Genomic DNA, 20792 nt, shown 5'->3' with positions numbered 1-20792 from the left:
TTAAACTTGAAGGTAGTGGAATCACCTGGAGGACTTCTTAAAACAGATTGCCCAGCTGCAGTGCAGAGTTTCAGCTTTGGCAAGTCTGAGGTAGGAACCTAGGAGTTGTGACAAGGTCCCAGGGGACACAGTTGCTGCTGGTCAGAGGCCCACTTGTGACAACCTCTGCCTTATGTAATGAAATGGATCACATTCTCCTTTCTTTCCTGGGTCTGATGTAGCCTGTTTCACACTGGACACTCCTGAGAAGTACCAGGAGAAAGAGGACAACACAGAAGTGGGAGAGAACTTCCCTGGTGGTCCAGTGGTTGAGAATCTGCCTGCCAACGCAGGGGACATGGGTTGGATCCCTAGTCCCGGAAGATTTCACACGCCCATGTGCCACAACTACTGAGCCCATGCCCTAGAGCACAAGAGCCTCAACTGCTGAAGCCCACACGCTCTAGAGCCTGTGCTCTCCAGCAAGAGAAGCCACCGCAATGGGAAGCCCTCGAGCACCAGGGCATGAAGATCCAGTGCAGCCAAAAATAAATAAATAAAATATTTTTAGATAAAAGAAAACTACTTATTAAAAAAAAGAGAGAGAGAAAAAAAAAATAAGAAAAAAAAAAGAGAGGAAAAAAAAAAGAAAAAAAAAGAGAAGTGGGCAGAATGATATTTATTAATTTGAAATTTTTTCATTTGAAATTCCATATTTCGAGCTAAGTTGAAACTTAGTTACGCCGTTACCCCAATTCCTCACGAGTCTGGAGCAAGATCAGGCAGCAGTTAAGACGGGTGGGGTGGCACTGAAAGGAATAAGATTGGATTAGTTTAAGGGCAAGTGAGTGTCTCTGTTCCCCCTCCCAGAACTGTGACCTTTTGATGCCAGAGATTGTGTCTTTCACAATAGGATAGCCAGCACCTAGAACAATGCCTGGCACATACTAGGTACTCAGTAAACACTAGTTGAATAAATGAATGAATGAATTACTAAATGCTGCCTTGATGGGAGCAAAGGAGTAGCTTGCTCTTCTTATTTTCTGTTAGAAGCCAGTGATAGAAAAGGCAAAGAAATGGAGAAGGAGAACGTGGATTGGACGCTTGTCAAAGGAAGGTCAGCCCCTTCCTGTGGTCGTTTTATGGGTAGAAGAAAAACTGAGTGAAAACCTGTACCAAACTGGGCCTAAGAAGATATAAACAAGCCAAATGTTCTACCTAGACAATGGCCCAATTCTCCCTGACTGGGGAAGGTGGGGAAAGTGGGGAACCAGACAAACATCCCCTTCCAATTTCCTTCCGTCTGCAAAGCATCACAGCCCACACCCCGCCTCTTGGACTTTTCCCTCATGGAAGGCATTCTCGAATCCGAGACAGCCTCTTATCCGGTGAGATCTTTGAAGGCTGGTTGGAGGGCAGTCAGCCTGAATCACCCCTAACCACAAGGGCCTTAGAATGACAGAGGGTTTCTGTTTCCAGGGTGTGTTCTGAAGTGAGCTTTTGTGGTCCAGTTTGCTTCCCCGTGACCCCTGCCAACCAGGAGGAGCTGAGATTTGCAGTTTGTGTAGATCAAATGATCGAACTCCAAAATACCCAGGAAAAATGGTAAAAACAAAACAACAGTGGAAGGACAGAGTTGAGTGAGACATGCTTGCACAGGGGCACGTGTGAAAAGTGGTTGAGTCGTCCAGACGCCTGCAGGCCTGTCGTGAGTCAGCTGGAGGATGTGGGAGCCAGGAAAACCTCAGGCAGGTCTGGACCCAGAGGAACTTCCAGAAAAGGAAAGGGAATGGCTGAATTTACTCCATGCTGGTCAGACCACCCTGGAGGAGGCTTGGCTCTGTCTGGATGTCCCATCGTGTGAGAGGAAAGGGTGTGTCCTGAATGGAATTGCTAAGACTGCTGGTTGTGGGGGGAGGGGTGGTAGAGGATACAGGAACTGCACCCTAAGGACAAGAGGAGGAGATGAGTGTCATGGAGGAGAAAGGGTTTGGGCATGAAGGGGTGGGGGTAGTGGAGGACTGTTGCCTGCAACTTCGGCTTGGAAGGCCTTTTCCCTTCTTCTTTTTTTTTTTTTTTTGCTACACCCTGCAACATGTGGGATCTTAGTTCCCTGATAAGGGATCAAACCTGCACCCCCTGCCTTGGAAGCACGGAGTTTAAACCACTGCACTGCCAGCAAAGTCCCAGCTTTCCCCTTCTTCTCCCTAGTGAACTCCTATTTATCCTTTAGGCATCAGCTCCTGATGCTTCTTCTGAGAAGCCTCCCCTCATTCCTCAAAGTAGAACCAGCCATGCCTCCATTGGGACCTCCTCCCCCTGCATCTGGGAGTCAGTTCCCTTCATGCACAAGGAGGGATGTTGGCTGCGTGGAGATCCCATCCTACTCCTCTTTGCAACCCTAGTGCCTGGCACAGGGGCTGTTCTTCAGCTAAGGTCTGATTAATTAAGTGGTAGGCCTGAAAACAGTCGCTGAGCATTTTGACCATGAGGAAGAAAGATGGTATTCTCTCTCTGTGGCTTGAAAAAAAAAAACGGAACTGGAAGAGGTGGGGGGAGATTATGAGAAGATGGATTTCAACTCAAAATTAGGAAGTGTTTTATAATAATAATGACAACAGATTTGCTGGGTGTTTCACTCATCTATTGCTGCAAAACAAGTTACTCCAAAACATAGCTGCCTAAAACAATAAATATTTATTAACTTATGCAGTTTATATGAGTCAGGAATTGAGAAGAGGCATAGGAGAGTGATTCTGGCATGGGATCTCTCCTGAGGTTGTAGACAGGATCCTAGCCGGGGCTGCAATTGTCTGAAGGTAATTGGGGCTGGCAGATGGCTTTGAGATGGCTCCTCACCTGGCTGCTAGCAGGAGGCCTCGGATTCCCCCACTGTAGGCTTCTCCAAACTATCTGAGTTTCGGCCTCATAATGCTTTCACCACAGCAAGTGATTTGAGAAACAGAGGAAGGGGCAATGGTTTTTCGGACCTGAGCATCAGAAGTCACAGTCTTATTTCTATGATCTTCGCTGTGGGAAGAGGCTACCCAGAGGCCTGAGTACAAGGTGGTGGAAATCCTTGGGATCATCCTGAAGACTGGCTATCACAGTGAGTACTAGCGATGTACCAGCATTCTGCTGAGTGTTTTGCATTGGTTCTCTCCCAGAACCCTCACCTTAAGAGGGTGGCATTCTTTAATTATCTCCATTTTATTTTATTTTTTAAAAATCTGGCTTTCAAATTACTTTCCTCTTGATCACAGAAACAATATATGCATAGGTAGGTAGAAAGACTGTACATTATTTTTAAAGATTTATTTATTTTTGGCTGCACTGAGTCTTTGTTGCTGTGTGCCAGCTTTCTCTTGTTTCCGTGCATGGGCTTCTCATCATGCCTGCCTCGCTTGTTGCAGTTCACCAGCTCTAGAGTACAGGCTCCGTAGTCGTGGCTCAAGGGCTTAGTTGCCCTGAGGCATGTGGGGTCTTCCTGGACCAGGGATTGAACCCTTGTCCCCTGCTTTGGCAGGCGGGTTCTTAACCACTGGACCACCAGAAAAGTCCCAGATTGTAAATTCTATAAGCGACTGTGTCAGCAATTTCCTATGCATTTAAAAATGTACTTAATGGAAGTCTGGATGTCCAAATATATTCTGCAGTTAGATCTGATGGTGTATTTTCAAATTTCCACTTTATATATATGGAAACTGAAACACAGAGATATTTATTTGTCTCTGATCACACACCCAGAAAGTCTCTGAGCTGGGTGTGGCTTGAACCTGAAAACCTAAAGTCATTACGTTTTGTGCTATACTCTGCTGCACTATGGTGCCTCCTGGATATCCACTAGTCAGGATGCTGGAGCAGTGACACCCCATCCTGGCTGCACATAAACTCATCTAGGAAGCTTTTACAGGTCTCTGTGCCTAAACCCAACCTCCAGGTTTTTGGATCTAACTGTTCTGGGGTTTGATTCTACTATTCAGGGCTGAGAAACGGCCAGCCCTAGTTGGGGGTCAGATCATGCCTTCCCTGAGGTCTCTTGCAAATATTACATGCTATTACCTGAGTGAAATGAAACATATCTTTATTACCAAGCAGACAGGGACTCGAATATAATGTGTAGATGAGTTCCTGATCGTTGTCTCAGGCACGGTGGAGGTAACGTCTGAGCCGTAGGCAAGTAGATGTTGAATAGGCTGAGAAGGAGGTACATTCCAGCTAGAAGGAAATAGTCAGGAGACACCTAATGCCAGGGTAGAGTTTTAGGAATATAAATTGGGAACACAAGGGTTTTTATGGAAGTCCTCCTTCAGATTCTCTAACTGCCAGCCTAATTTCTCACCTCCTTTGTTCATGTCCCCAGCTCCTACTCACTGTCCACTTTGGTCAGAGAGAACGTTCTTGATACAGATACAGAGAATAACAGAGAAGGAACATGGCGGAAGGAGTTGCTGGAATGATAGATTCCTGTGCAGGAGAGAGAAGGAGGAGAAAATTTCTTTCACATTAAATCTTGTCCTCTACTTCTTGAACATTGAAATTGAACCAGGGGGCTGTACTTTCAATTCATAATTATAAGCATCGGAAGCCTAGTTGAGGCTTCTAAGTGGCTTTCTTTTCTTTCTCTTTATATTTATTTGGCTGTGCTGGGTCTTAGCTGTGGCATGATGGATGGTTGTTGCTGCATGTGGGCCCTGAGATGCAGCATGGGGAATCTAGTTCCCTGACCAGGGATCAAAACCAGGGCCCCCTGCATTGGTTAAGCACAGAGTCTTAACCACTGGACCACCAGGGAAGTCCAAATGTGGCTTTCTTGTCAAATCACATCACAACTTTCTCCCTTGCTCCCCAGTGTAAGCACACAACTGCCAATAATACTAATCCTGGAGGCAGAATAGTATAAATTCATTCATCCAGCAAAAGCTGACTTGAAGGACTGGGTCGGACACTGATCTAGGCATTAAACATGAAGCCATGAACAAAGCTCATGGTTTTGTGTTCATGGAGCACTCTAGAGAGAAAAGCAGATAATCTCTAATGGGACAAGAAGTAGGCTGATGCCAGAATCCTCAGTAGGATGCAAGGGGACACTAGAGAGATGTTTCTGAAATGTGGAAAGAAAGGAATTTTGACCCTGGAATTTTACATCTGGTTAAGTTACCTGGGCTTTTCTCTAGTTGCGGCAAGCAGCGGCTACTCTCTAGTCGTGGTACTTGGGCTTAGTGCAGTGGTTTCTCTAGTTACGGAGCACGGACTCTAGGGAACAGTCTCAATAGTTGTGGTGCACCAGTTTAGTTGCTCTGTGGCATGCAGGATCTTCCCGGATCGAGGACCAAACCCATGTCTCCACATTGTCAAGGGGATTCTTTACCACTGACCCACCAAGAAAGGGCTAGTTAAATGAAGGAATGAATTGAAGATAGTATCAGGTGCTCTAGGAGACCCTCAGAAAGTTTCCCACACAAAGACCTCCTCTGAAGACATTGCTGGAGGCAGTTCTCCAGCAAGGAGAAAAATTAAGCCAGAGAATGTTTTGAAGTATATAGCATGGAAATAAAAGTAGTCAAGTTCTTTGCTAGCTAAATAATTGATGGCCAAAAAAGAAAAAGAATATAATAAATCTTTACTCAAGCTCTAGACAATACCAAGAGCAGAAAAAAAAAAAAAAAAAGACCAGAGTTAGTGAAAAGTATCTGGTACACATCTCTTTGGGAGAAAAGAAATAGATATTGATAAGCTTAAGAAATTAAATGAAGGTGAATATACATAGTAATGTGTGAGAAGTAAACCCCAGAAGAATAAAAATAGAATGAATGTACAACTTTTTTCAAACAGCAACTAGGAAATCTTTGCCTAGTACAAGATTGCAAACACTTTCTCCTGTGGTTTCTTCTAGAAATGTTAGTGTTTTAAGTTTTACAGTAAATCTATGATACATTTGAGTTCATTTTGTATATGTTGTGAGACAGAAGTCAAAATTCTCTTTTTTTTTTACCACATATGTGCATGTTCAATTACTTCAGTTGTGTCCCAACTCTTTGTGACCCTAAGGACTGTAGCCCCCCAGGCTCCTCTATCCATGAGATTCTCCAGGCAAGAATACTGGAGTGGGTTGCCCCGCCCTCCTCCAGGGTGTCTTCCCAACCCAGGGATTGAACCTGCATTTCCTGTATTACAGGTGGATTCTTTACTGCTGAATCACCGAGGAAGTACCCCCTTTTATTTGCATTTGGCTTTCTAAACCGTCCTAGTACCATTTGTTGAAAAGACTATCCTTTTCGCACTGAGTTTTCTTTTCACTATTATTAAAAAATCAGTTGTGCATGTATGTACAGGTCTGTTTCTGGATTCCATTCTATTCCATTGATCTAGTTGTCTCAGGTCAACGATCTTGGCTTCCCACCTTAAGAGTACAGAAAAAGAAGAGCAAATTAAACCCAAAGTAATCAGAAGAAAGGAAAGAATATAGACAGAGTGAAAATCAGTAAACTATAAAAAAGAAACACAATAGAAAAAAATTAATGAATCCAAAAGCTGGTTCTCTGATCGATTAAATTGAAAAATCTTTAGCCCAATACTCAGCAAAAAAACAGAAGACAGAAGTCAGCAAAACAGGAATGAGAGAGTTGGCATTCCTACAAATTGTTTAGACAAGTAGATAAGATAATAAATAGATAATAAGATAATTCATCTTTATGCCAACGAATTTGACAACTTAGATGAAATGGACAGATTCCTTTTTCTTCCTTTTTGGTCCTGCTGCACAGCTTCTGGAGATCTCACTTCCCCTACCAGTGACTGAACCTGGGCTGCAGCAGTGAAAGGCTGGATCCTAACCGCTAGGCCACCTGGGAACTCCCTGGACAAATTTCTTGAAAGATACAAACCACCAAAGCTCACTCAAGAAGAAACAGATAACCAGAATAGCCTTGTATCTGTTAAAGAAATAGAATCTGAAGTTAAAACTGACTTGGCTGGGTGGGATGGGGAGGGAGGTGGGAGGGAGGTTTAAGAGGGAGGGGACATAGGTATACCGATGGCTGATTCATGGGGGCGTTTGGCAGAAGCCAATACAATTCTGTAAAGCAATTATCCTTCAACTAAAAAATAAATAAATTAGAAAAAGAAAAGAGACACAAGTGATGCATGAAGCCTCCAGCACTTTTGGGGCAAAGTGGGGGACTGTGTTGTAGGCTAGGAGGATGTTCTGACTCTGGGGAGAGAAATAAAATTAAAACATGTTTTAAAAAAAAAAATCACCACACAGAGAAAACTTCAGACCCAGGTAGGTTTACTGGGGAATTCTCCCATGTTTAAGGAAGATATGACACAAATTCTTGACAAACTCTTTTAGAAAAATGAAAACGAGTGAATATTCCCCCTCCCACTCCTTGAAGCCAGCATTACCCTGATACTGAATTCAGACATTGCAAGAAAAACAGCAACAATGAAGACAAAAAAACTACAGACCTATATGCCTAATGACAAATATCCCTCTTAAAGTTTTAGCAATCGGGTCATGGATGAGATGACTTAGTCATTCTAAGATGTCAGTTCTCTCCCAAATTAATCTATAAATTTATGTAACTCCATTAAGAATTCCAGCAAGATTTTTTAAATGAAAATTTTATTGAAGTGAAATATATATATGTGTGTGTATGTATCTATAAAACCATACCAATCATAAGTATACAACACAAGGAATTTTTGCAAAGTGAGTAACTCTGTATAACCATGACACAGTTAAAAAAAAAATGAAGCATTACCAGCACCTCAGGAACACCTAGGGGCCTTCTCAAGCCTGGTAGAGAAGAGTTTTGCCTGTTTTGAACTTTATATAAATAGAGTAGGGAATGGAACCTAAAAGGAAAACTATAATTGAACAAAATAAGAGCAATTCCTTGATGAAGAAGCTGATGATGATGTGCTGTGAATTAAGGGGTATGATTAACTCAACTCTCACTTCCTGAGGTCTCCAAAACCTACAAAACAAGCTTCAAGAAAACTAAGACCCTGGTGAGCCTAATTTACCAAGTGCAGACATGTGCAAATTCCAGTGGTAGACACAATTCAAGGTAAAACTGCTTCCAGCTCTGCCAGCTCCAAATAAGACCAAGTCTCTTTTGGTGCTCAAAATACCCCTGACTACATGTTAGACTCTTAGTTCTTCTTCTTCTTTTAAAAATTTTATTTATTTAACTGTGTCATTGTGGCACTCGAGATCTTCGATGTGTCATCTTTTGCTGTGGTGTACAGACTCTCTAGTTGTGGCATGGGCTCGGTAGTTTGGCAGTTGGGCTCAGTTGCTCTGGGGTATGTGAGATCTTAGTTCCCAGACCACAGATCAAACCTGCATCCACTGTATTGGAAGGTGGATTTTTTAACCACTGGACAACCAGGGAAGTCCTAAACTCCCAGTTCTTAGAGTTGGACTTTTCTCCTCACCTCTCAAGTTTCTTTATCTGCTAAATGGGTTTACTTGTCCATCTAACTCACAAAGATTTGAGGAAGAATCTCAGAATATGGTGAGGTATATGAAAACAAGGGCTTCCCAGATGGCTCAGTGGGTAAAGAATCTGCCTGCAATACAGGAGACACAGGTTCAATACCCAGGTTGGGAAGATCCCCTGGAGGAGGGTATGGCAACCCACTCCAGTATTCTTACCTGGAGAATACAGTGGACAGAGGTGCCTGGTGCATTATTGTCCGTAGGGTCACAAAGAATCCAAAGTGACTGAGCACATACCCATACATATGAAAACATCTAGTCAAGTATTATTCAGATAAAAGCCATCATAATGATTATTTTAAAAGGAAAATTTTTCTAAATGATTCCAGCCTAGATTTTTAAGAAAAGCTTTACATTATTTTATTATTTTTAATGTGAAATATTTAGCAAGATGGAAGAAATATTTTGATTTGTGGGAAAAGAGGAGCCCCAGATTGTACTCTTTAAATGCCATGGTTTGTGTACATCATTTATTTATGTGTTAAACTTCAGATTACGTGTAATAAACTATCTGTGGTGCAGAACTATTGATTTTCCTGCATTAGCAGCTGAATTAAATGTGCATTACTCAGGGTTGGTCACCATGAGAGATGCTTAAAAAGTTTTGAGGGAGAGTCAGTGAAGCCCTTTAAGGCTCTTGAGGCCCCATCTCCCGTTGATCCCAGTCACCCTAGGGAAGTTTTACTGCAATTCGGTCGCATGTACATCCTTGTCTTAATGCTTCCTCTAATGGTGCTTAATAGCAGCATGGCTACATCATTTGCCTTATAAAGAAAGAGTTGCCTTCCCCAACTGTGTCACAAACATGTTCTAAAAATGAGTGGTGCTTTTGAGTACATCTCAGGTAAAATACAAAATTCCTTGGTTTCATGTTTTTGTTAGCTCATTCATTGATTTAATCAGCTAACATTTATTGAATATTTAAATGGTTCTTGATATTTATCCAGTGGTAGTCTTTATCCCCAAGTTCAATACTTATATCTGTGATCAGTACCTGTAAATGAATTACTGCCTACTTGATGTCCTTGGAGAATATTAAAATATTTGGAGAAGTGAAGAGATGGAACTCTGGATTGAATTCCCACTTCTGTTACCTTCCAGCTAGGCGACCTTGGTTGAGTTATTTTTCAGAAATAACTGAGCTTTTCCTTGCAGCCCAGTAAATGATCGATTTGTATAAATATAATATGTGTGTTTTGAAACAAACAATAATGTGTATAGGATAAAAAATTTGGTATAGAGACATTAAAGCAAAGCAATAAATTATTTATCAGAATTATCTATATTCTTATAGATTTCTTTCTCTATCTTTCAAATTAAAACTGTGAACAAGAGTGCATTGTCTTGTTTAATTTTCTCACTCTTTGACCTTTTCAGCTTCAGGTTTACTATCTTCAGCTCTTGACTGTTCCCCCACCATGATTTTTTGAATGTTTCTTCTATTTTATCAGTTCTGTGCTCTTCTTCTGATATCCCTATTACAGTTCCCTGTAGCCACAATTCCAAAATCTTAAAATTCTCTGAAAGCCAAGAATTTCCTCATGAGCTGGCAACACTCCTTTGACAGTAAATCCTGACCTGACATGATATGAAACTATTTATTGTCTTTATTTATTTCCTTCAGTGTTTTACTGAAGAAATGTAATATTTTTGATTACAGAGTACTGACCTAGACCCCATGGGAGTGTATGTAATATCAGTGTATGCACTACCTCATCACTCTAAAATCACCCAAATGCTGACTCCAGAAGTGCATCTGACTCCAGGGATTTTGAATAAACCATTGTTAGCCTGCGTATCTGTCTTAGACCTCCCATCACTCTTGGTTTTGTAATTTTCATATGTATCCTGAATTTGAGGTGAACTTCTTCAGTTTGTCTTCTTCACTAAATTAATTTTTGGCAGCTCTGCCTCCAAGAGGTTTTTCGTTTGGCATTTGTTGTTTCCTTCTCCACAAAAATACTTCCTGATCTCAGAGGGATCCCTCCTTATGACTTCTTGCTCTGTATTGGCCAATGTTCCCTTCAGTTTGGCTGGATGAAGATGTGAAGCAGAAGCTCTGCAAGCCAGGGCCCTTTCACATGCAAGAAACAGACACCCAGCTGGATGTGGCTTGAGGCAAACGAGGATCTTCTTGGAAAGACACTGGAGACACAATCGCGGAAACTAGGATGTCTCTGGGGACCTCAGAGAGGGACTGAAACCAGGGGCTTCATGCTGCCAGGTCCTCCTCTCTCTCTCTCTCTCCTTCCTTAGCTGTACTGGCTTCATTTTCTCCTACTGCAGTTGGATTTCTGCCTCCTGGTTAGAAACATGAATATTAGTAACACTAAATTCATCCCCTTTCAGCTCTGTAACCCAAGAGGTAATAGAATTCCTCTCTTCTGGCTTCAGGAATCATTTCAGGGCTAGGCTTGTTGGTCTAGGCTGGGTCTCATTCCCAGACACAGGTCCAAATGGACGCTGATCTGTCAAAAGGTGGGGGAGGGATCCTGAGCAGATTAAAGAATAACATCTACTTCATACATTTTCTAAAATGCTGCGTAGATTTACTTCAAACTGGAGGATTCTTCCTGACTCTCCATGGCGGTCCTCTTCTTTGGATTTGGAGCATGTTTTCGTAGATACAGTGACATCTCCCAGTTTGCCTGGTTTGGGGGCAGGCCCCACTGGATGCAGATACTGCCTGGTGCAGCTGTCTGCTCGGAGAGAAAGCCCCGCTGTGCAGGCTTCCTGCTGGCTGTGTCTGCCTGTCCTCACCCTCCGCAGCAGGACAGGAGAGGGATTCTGTCAGAGTTAGCCTACCACCAAGTCCAGAAGCATCTCAATGGCATCCTTTATAGTGCATCTGTTAGGGTTCTGTTTGTTACAAGTAACCAAACCCCACTCAAACTGGCTTAAAAAAGAAAGAGGATGTATTGGGTCCCTTAACTGGAGAAGTCCATCCGTAGGGGGTGGTCAGATGCAATACAATCAGGGCTTCAGCTTTGGTTCTTGGACTTCGCCTGAGTTGGATTTGTCTTAGCTGGTAGCAGGATGGCTGCCACAATTCTGAGCCTCATCTGAACACATCCAGAGGAAGACAGATGGCCTCTTCTGGCAGATATCTCTCCAGCAGGAGGATGTTGCGTTTTCGGAAGCTTTCAGCAAACTTCTCTTTACATCACATCAGCTCCATCTGGTTACCAACAATTTTGTGAGCCCATCCCTTGTCCAGGGAATCCGTGTGTGTTAATTGATTGAGTTTTTGAACCAATCAACAGTAGGGGGGATAAAAGTCCTCTTAGGGCAAGCAGGCCAATACCTGGTGCTGCGCATGAGGTCAGTTCCTCTGGAAGCACACGGCTATGTGGGCAAAGATGTGGGTGAAGATGTGGGCTATGTGGGCCCTCCACCAGCAAAAAGATTATGATCCACTGGAATATGTATATATAACTGAATCACCTGCTATGTACTTGAAATGTTGTACATCAACTATACTTCAATAAAATAACAAAACAAACAAAAATTATGACTTGCTGAAGGCTCAGATTCGGTTAGCATTTTTTAGCAGTAAAGTTTTTGTTGTTGTTCTTTGTTTTGTTTTGGGGCTTTCTTTTCTTTTTTGGCAGTGCCAAGCAGCATGCAGGATCCAACCAGGGATCGACCTGCCATGGAAGTTTGGAGTCTTAACTACCGGACCACCAGGGAAGTCCCAGCAGTAAAGTATTTTTTAATTAAGGTCTCTACATTACTTTTTCAAAATACATTATGCTACTGTGTACTTAATAGACTACAGCACAGTGTAAACATAAATTTTTTATGCACTGGGAGACCAGAAAATTCATGTGACTTGGTTTATTGCAATGTTCACTTTCTTTTGTGGCCTAGAGCTGAACCCTCTATATCTCTGAGGTTTGCCTGTATATATACATCCTACTGGTTTTGTATATAGAAGAACCCTGACTGATAAACCATTATTATGTCCCTAAAGACCCGACCAGCTCTTTACCCCAACCTTGGACACAGATCTACATTTTAAGAAATAATATTGTAAAAGAGCCATTGTTCAGCAATAGGTATAGGATTATTAAATAACTAGTTTCATGTCGGTGATGAGTTGGTGGTGTGTACAGAGAATACCATCAGGGGTTTTCCCAACTCTACCAAGGATATCACAGCAGGAAAGAGGCTCACCCTGGGAAAGGTCAGAGTCAGATTAAACATCAACAAGGATCCTTTCCTACCTGCTGTGACACTTCCTGTTTGGGGCAATTTATCCAAGTGGTCAGAATCCTCTGAATGCCACCAAGCTCCCTGTGGTGGCCCCATGGGCTGCCCACATCCGTTCCCATTGAACAGTATCCAGAATGTCCTTCTGGGGCATTGTTCGTCCCTGACTGTGCGTGGGTAATTGTGCCGATGCTCTCCTATGGGAGCTCGATGGGCCAGACCCGCCTCTCCTGGCTCCAGCTCCGCTGTAGCAGAAGGGTGTGACGGCAGCTCAGCCAGCCAGGTACCTTCTCAGGGGACTGTGAACCTTGAGCAAACGACATGATTCTAAGAAAGAGAGGCTGGCACCATCCACTGCCGCCAAGGAAGAGGCATCAGTATTTTGAACAGTTTCCTCTACCTATAAGACAATTTCTGCACTTTCTGTGAACTGTCCAGCTTCTTGGCCCTCCTGAGGGCTCTTGGTTCCTGATATTTGCAAGTCTTGACTATCAGACTTCCATGAACTCTGACAGCCCCTTATTGCTTAAGATATCCAGAATTGGCTTCTGTAATGGGCATTCATGACCCCTGACCAATACAGATCCTCAGGTACTATTTTTGGCTCTGCTTCATTTCCAGGAGCCTCAGTTTCCTCATATGTAAAATTAGGAAATGAGATTATATGTGTGTTCCGCAAATATTTTTTGGCCACAAAATAAAACAATTTTGTGTAAACCAAATCTTCCTGGGACTTCGCTGGTGTTCCAGGGGCTAAGACTTCAAGCTCCCAATGCAGGGGACCCAGATTTGATCCCTGGTCAGGGAACTAGAGCCCACATGCCACAACTAAGGGTTTGAGTGCCACAGTTAAAGACCCTGCATGCCACAACTAAAAAGGTCCTGTGTGCCACAGCTAAAAGACCCACATACCACAACTGAGACCTGGCACGGTCACACCAATAAGTAAATGAAAACAAAAAGCGAAGTCTTCCTGAGGGGAGCAGATAAATCATAAAACTGATCAATGCAACACTGCTCTGGCTCAAGAGTTTCAAAACTCCAGAATCCTGTCTGCCTCTCTGTTTCTCAAGAGCACCCCACTGTGACTTCTGCTCTGGTATCATAATGGGAAAGGACCACACTTCCCCTCTCTCACTGCAACAAAAGACAGACGGGGCTGACTTCAATAACTCGGGGAGGCATCATACTTCTCATTGACGAAGATTTGTTTCCTCTTGAAGAAATGTGCTGAGCACATGCTTGTGAAATGTTAATTACACACACACGGTCACTTTGGCTCCTTACTGTGGAGAAGGCCCAATGAAACCACAAAGAGCAAACAACAAAAAAGAATTGGAAAGGGCTGTCATGCCACTCTTTTGAAAGCCTTTGTGAACGTATGCCTTGTCCATTTTAGATGATTTTATTGTCTTTGAAGAACAGAATGGAAACTTCCTTCATGATAAATACATAAATTAGTAGTTTTTGTGGGTAAAACAAAACTAGTATGACTTTCACCATTAAGATTTAGTATGTTTACATGAAAAAAAAAAAACACAGTCTTTTCAGCAAGCGGTGTTGGGAAAGCTGGACAGCTGCATGTAAATCTGTGAAATTAGAACATGCCATCTCACCATACACAAAAATACACTCTAAATGGCTTAAAGACTTAAATCTACGGACTTCCCTGGTAGTCCCATGGTTAAAGCTTCGCCTTCCAATACAGGGGTGCAGGTTTGATTTCAGGTCGAGGAACTAAGATCCCATATGCCTCAGGGCCCCCAAAAAACAAAACAAAGCATAAAATAGAAGCAACATTGTAACAGATTCAACAAAGACTTTTTAAAAAGTGGTGCACATTAAAAAAACAAAAGAAACAACAAATATAAGACATGACATCATAAAACTCCTAGAACAGAGCATAGGCAAAACATTCTCTGACTTAAGTCATACCAATTTTTTTTAGGTCAGTCTCCCAAAATAGTAGGAATGAAAGCAAAAATTAACAAATGGGACCTAATTAAATGTACACGATTTTGTACAATAAAGGAAACCATAAACAAAATGAGAAGACAACCTACTGACGGGGATAAAATATCTTCAAATGAAATGACCAACAAGGGCTCAATTTCCAAAATATATAAAGATGTCATACCACTCAACAACAAAAACCCAAACAACCCAACTGGAAAATGTGCAGAAGATGTAAACAGATATTTTTTTCCAAAGAAAATATACAGATGGCCAGCAAGAACTTGAAAAAATGCTCAACACCACTAATTATTATAGAAATGCAAGTCAAAACCACAGTAAGTCACCACCTAACAACAGTCAGAATGGCCATCATTAAGAAGTCTACAAATAGGGCTTCCCTGGTGGTCCACCTTGAAATGCAAGGGACACCAGTTCAATTCCTGGCCTGATCTCTTTCCCAGCATCAGGATCTTTCCCAAAGAGTCAGCTCTTTGCATCAGGTGGCCAAAGTATTGGAACTTCAACTTCAGCATCAGTCCTTCCAATGAGTATTCAGTGTTGATTTCCTTTATAATTGATTGGTTTGATTTCCTTGCTTTCCAAGGGACTCTCAAGAGTCTTTTCCAGCACCAGTTTGAAAGCATCAGTTCTTCAGTACTCAGCCTTCTTTATGGTCCAACTTTCACATCTTGTATAAGACTACTGGAAAAACCACAGCTTTGACTATATAGACCTTTGTCGGCAAAGTGATGTCTCTGCTTTTTAATACGCTGTCTAGATTTGTCATAGTTTTTCTTCCAAGGAGCAAGTGTCTTTTAATTTCATGGCTGCAATCACCATCTGGAGTGATTTTGCAACCCAAGAAAATAAAATCTGCCACTGTTTCCATTTTTTTCCCCATCTATTTGCCATGAAGTGATGGGACCAGATGGCTTAGTTTTTTGGATGTTGAGTTTTAAGCCAGCTTTTTCACTCTCCTCTTTCACCTTCATCAAGTGGCTCTTTATTTAGTTTCTGCCATTAGGGTGGTATCATCTGCATAGCTGAGGTTTTTTATATTTCTCCTGGCAACGTTGATTCCAGCTTGTGATTCATCCAACCTGGCATCCAAGCTGACAGATGAATGGGTAAAGAAGATGTGGTACATATGTATAATAAAATACTCCTCAGCCATAAAAAAGAACCAAATAATGCCATTTGCAGCAACATGGATGAACTTAGAGAATATCATACTAAGTGAAATAAGTCAGAAAGAGAAAGATAAATACCATATGACATCACTTATGTGTGAAATCTAAAGTATAGCACAAATGAACTTATCCATGAACCAGAAACAGACTAACAGACATAGAAAACAGACTTGTGGTTGCCTAGCGGGAGGGGAGTGATGGATTGGGAGTTTGGGATTAGCAGATATGAACTATTATGCACAGGGTGGATAAACAGCAAGGACCTACTGTATAGCGAAGGGAACTATATCTGATTTCCTGTGATAAATCATAATGGAAAAGAATATGAAAAGAATGTATATATGGGGACTTCCCTGGTGGCCCAGTGGCTAAAACTCCATGCTCCCAATGTTTGGGGCCAAGATTCGATCCCTGGTCAAGGAACTAGATCCAGTGTGCCAAAAGAAGACCTGGTGTAGCCAAATAGATAAATAATTAAATATTAAATAATAAAAAAGAATGTATATATATATCTCTGAATCACTTTGCTGTGCAGTGGAAATTAACACAATGTTGTAAGTCAACTATACTTTAATACAGTAAATTTTCAAAAAATCTGGTATACTGAGTGAGTATAATGTAAGAAACTCAACACTATCCCTCCTCTTGGCCTGTTGGACCAGGTTCTGTGCTAAGAATTTTCACACACAGCCTAGTTTACTCTCGAACAACTCTCTGGGGAGGTATCATTTCTGAGTCTTACTTTATAGCTGAGGACTGAGGCTCAGAGGTTAAGGAATTTATCTAAGCTCACACAGCTAGCAAGCACCGACTAACTGCATGGCTCCAAAGCTTTTGTTCTTTCAAATATGATACTCTGCTCTTCTAGATAATGCTATGTATCTGGATCTTTTATTATTTTTTTATTTTTTTTTTTTTTTTTTTTAGTTCTACCACTTTATTGCTACCAACCCATCTCCCTCCACCCTCATGCACACATACTCAGTCATGTAACCCCATGGACTGCAGCCCGCCAGGCTCCTCTGTCCATGGACTTTTCCAGGCAAGAATACTGGAGTGGGTTGCCATTTCCTTCTCCATGGATCTTTTAAAATGTGGAATAAGTTGACTCTATATTTGTGGTCATTCAGCTTTCTAATCTGGATATACCTCGAAGGGGAGGCCTGTAACTCATGCCCCTGAAGCACAGAAACCTCTGGGCACTTCTTTTGTCCCAAATGGCTTTGCAGGAACATGAGCAGAGTCAGTTCTTAAAAGGACCAATCCTTTTAACCCTGGGCAGTCTTTTTTCCCTAGAGTCAGTTGAAATTTCCTCTGGGAATGCAAACTAATTTTAACAAACAGTAATCAAGAAGAGGAATTTGCAACTAAAAAAGAACTCTTTATGAAAATGAATTCTTTGACTCTCTTTTCTGTTAATCTACATACATCATCAAACAGGAAGTGAAGATAATTGTGGGATAAAGTGATGTGGGGCCTGAAGGTGTTATGACCTTCCTCAGATAATCTTGATTTTAAATTCTTCGTTATCAACCACTTTGTCTATGCCAGTTGCCCCCATGTCTAATAAGGATAGTTCTCTGTAGATAATGCAAAAGCAGTCATCAGATGCAGTTCACCACTGTTTATACATCTGTGTTTTACCAGTAAATGAGATAATACATATCTAGATGCTACTCCTGCATATGCCACCATGTAACTGGATGGCCTTGGATAAGTCACATAAACCCATTCGGGCTTACTTCCTTTATTTCAAGAATGAGGGATTTGGATGTAACACTTTGTACTTCTCTATAATTTTCATTGTGCTGGTTGCTTTAAAAGGACCTGACCACCATGCAATCCCAAATATATCCAGAAGAGGTCAGAAGAAGTCACTAAAAGCCCTGAGGTCTACATTAACTCCAGTTACCAGTATAAATACAGGTTTATGGGAATCCCTATTCTCTGTGTCATTTCCCTGATTTTTAAGGTTGGACCAGGCATTAAGGTAGGTGTTTTTCTTGAAAGATCAAAACAGAGATGCATTGTCTGCTTTGGACCTCTTTGTCAAATGTAAAACCCTTTCCCAACTGATGAGCAAAGGTAAATTGCCTGTCAGAGGTGATACAAAGGTATAGGGGCAGTTTTATACTTACAGCCAATAACTTAGAGAAAGTAAGCTTGTTAGAGAAAACCCCATCCATCAAAAAAAAATCCTTATTGGGGCACTTCTGTGGCGCAGTGGATAAGAATCCACCTGCCAAAGCAGAAGACACTGGTTCGATCCCTGATTCCGGAAGATTCCACGTGCCTCAGAGCAACTAAGCCCATGTGCCACAACTACTGAGCCTGAGTGCTGCAATTACTGAGCCTGTGAGCCTCGATCCTGTACTTTGCAACCAGAGAAGCCATGGCAAAGAGAGGCTCCTGAACTACAAGAGTAGCTCCTGTTCTCCACAACTAGAGAAAGCCTGCACAAAGCAACAAAGACCCAGGCAGTCAAAATAAACAAATAATTTAAATACATATGTAAAAAATCTTTATTGGACTTGCCTGGCTGCCCAGGGGCTAAGAATCTGCTTATATTTCAAGGGGCATGGGTTCAGTCCCTGCTAGGGGAACTAAGATCCCTCATGCCACACAGTGCAGTCAAATAAAAAAGCATGTAAGTTTAAGATGTACAACTTAATAAACTGGTGTATGTATGTAGTGAGAAATGACTACCATAATAAGATTAGTTAATATATCCATAACCTTTTGTAGTTAAAATTTGAAAACTTCTTGCCACCATGAGGTTGGACCATTTCTCTTCTGATTTTATCAGAAAAATTATTTGGGGAGATACACCATTGCAGAGACAGAGACTTTTTTAAGTATGGCTAACCCTTGCTTTTTTTAGGCAGAAACTGGAGAAGTAGTTTAAATGTGAATTATGGGGAAAGAATTTGGAATTAAAGAAAGCCCTGTGGCCAGGTAAAACCCATCCCAGTGTTTAAAGAAAAAGCCTACATATTATACTTAGACAGAATTTAAAGTTTGGAGCTGGATGGCTCAGTTGGTAAAGAATCTGCCTGCAATGCGGTAGATCTGGGTTTGATCCCTGGGTGGGAAAGATCCCCTGGAGAAGGAAATGGCAACCCACTCCAGTATTCTTGCCTGGGAAATCCCATGGACAGAGTAGCTTGGTGGGCTATAGTCCATGGTCTCGCAAGAGTCAGACATAACTTAGCGACTAAACCAACAACCATATTTGAACCTTGTTGAATTTACTTAACCTCCCTAGTGATGCACTCCTTAGCTGACATCTATAAAATGACGACAGTGATAAAGCCTCCTAAGATTGTTGGGAAGATTTAATGCTGGGAGATAACGTTGGGAGAGAATTTAATTGTTGGGAGATAACACGTGTAAAGAATTCAGCAAAGCATCTGCCACATACCATGTGATCACTAGGAGCATGATTTTCACCATATGTTATCAGAGAGGAGTTGGTGTTTTAGTTAAAAAACAAACAGGGAAGAAAATCACCATACTTTTTTCTTTACTTTTTTTTAAATTTTATTATTTTTTCTTTCTTTTTTTTTTAACCATGCCTTTTTCTGAAACTTTTATCTCAACTATCCCAAACTAGGTTCAGTGTCCCTGCTGTGTGCTGCAGCCATAGGAGCTGACAGACCCTGACCCGGCCACCTGGCCCACTGACTGGCACCTCCACCCCCATCTTGGGCACCCCAGAAGTACAGCAGAGCCAGCTGGATACCCAGCATCCATCACCTCTCCTGCCAGCCCATCAGCAGCAGTCAGAGACCTTGCTCCCTATGGACATGGAGTGTTTCCCCTCCCAAGCCTCACCAGCAAAGCCAAGATTTGGAATGGGCCCCCAGCCCCCTGGCTCAGCGGCAAGCTCTTCCACCCGATTGTCCACTTTTTGGCTCTGGACCTTTATTTTTTTTATTTAATGTAGCACTGAGTTTTTCTTTAATACAGCACTCAATTTGCAGACTGTCATTATTGTTTTTCTCCTGCTATGCCTGGCTCCTCCAGTATGAGGCCTGTGCCCATCTCTCCCACTGTCATAGACCCAGGGGCCATCTGGGGAGGATGAATGGGGGTATGAGGAGATCTGAGAGCAGGGGGCCAGAAAGAGCAGGGAGCCAGGGGTGTGTCCCAAGGAGAGAGACGCTGTGTCCTGCGGTGCTTCTAGGATAAGGTGAAAAAGCCATGCAGTGAGCAGGGGCAGGGCAGGGGGTGGGGTAGGCTCCTGAGAAGCTCAGAGGGGACAAGCAAGAAATGTGATTACACAGAACACTCCAGATCAGATATGGTGTGCAACCGGGGGCAGAGACACAGGTTGAGCAGGGATGGGTAGAGACAGGATCTGCTACAATCGGCCCACATTCCAGAGACCATTCTGAGGACCAGTTGCTGAAGGCCCTCCCAATGACTCATGTTCAAAAGGAAGATGAAAAGCAACAAAGTTGTTTCTTTATGTCTGGCTGTAGCTCAGAACTCCCTGGAAAGGGTGTTTATTTTATTTTTTAATTGGAGGAAACTTGCCTTACAATTTTCTGTTGTACAATAGCTCAAATCAGTCATAATTACATATCTATCCCCTCCCCCTGGAGCCTCCCTCCCCTCACCCCGCCCCACCCCTCTGGGTCATTGAAGGGTGCCAGACGGTTCCGTGTGCCGTGTAGCAGCTTCCCATTAACTATCTGTTTTGAACTATATACGTAGTGTAGATATATGTCAATGCTACACTCAGCTAGTCCCACTCTCTTCCCCCACTGTGTCCACAAGTCTCTTTTCTCCATCTGCATCTTCGTTCCTTCCCTGTGAGTAGGTTTACCAGCATCATTTTTCTAGATTCCATAGATACGCATTAATATATGATGCTTGTTTTTGTCCTTCTGACTCACTTCACTCTGTATGACCGGCTCTGGGTTCATCCACCTCACTACAAC

At 42.3% G+C, this 20792-nt stretch overlaps 1 long non-coding RNA gene across 1 annotated transcript in view; it reads right to left on the bottom strand.

Annotated features, from left to right (window-relative positions):
• Window positions 1-660: 660 nt before the first annotated feature.
• The window catches only part of LOC122448720, a 32719-nt gene continuing 12587 nt past the window's right edge, over window positions 661-20792 (bottom strand). The window contains exon 3 of the long non-coding RNA XR_006271731.1: window positions 661-788. This is a non-coding gene — a long non-coding RNA (uncharacterized LOC122448720). The remainder of the gene's footprint in view (window positions 789-20792) is intronic.

Source organism: Cervus canadensis, chromosome 1 (assembly GCF_019320065.1).
Source record: "Cervus canadensis isolate Bull #8, Minnesota chromosome 1, ASM1932006v1, whole genome shotgun sequence".
In the NCBI taxonomy this organism is placed as follows: Eukaryota; Metazoa; Chordata; class Mammalia; order Artiodactyla; family Cervidae; genus Cervus; species Cervus canadensis.
The sequence above is the reverse complement of the archived record's forward strand: the minus strand, read 5'-3'. Positions and strand labels throughout refer to the sequence as shown.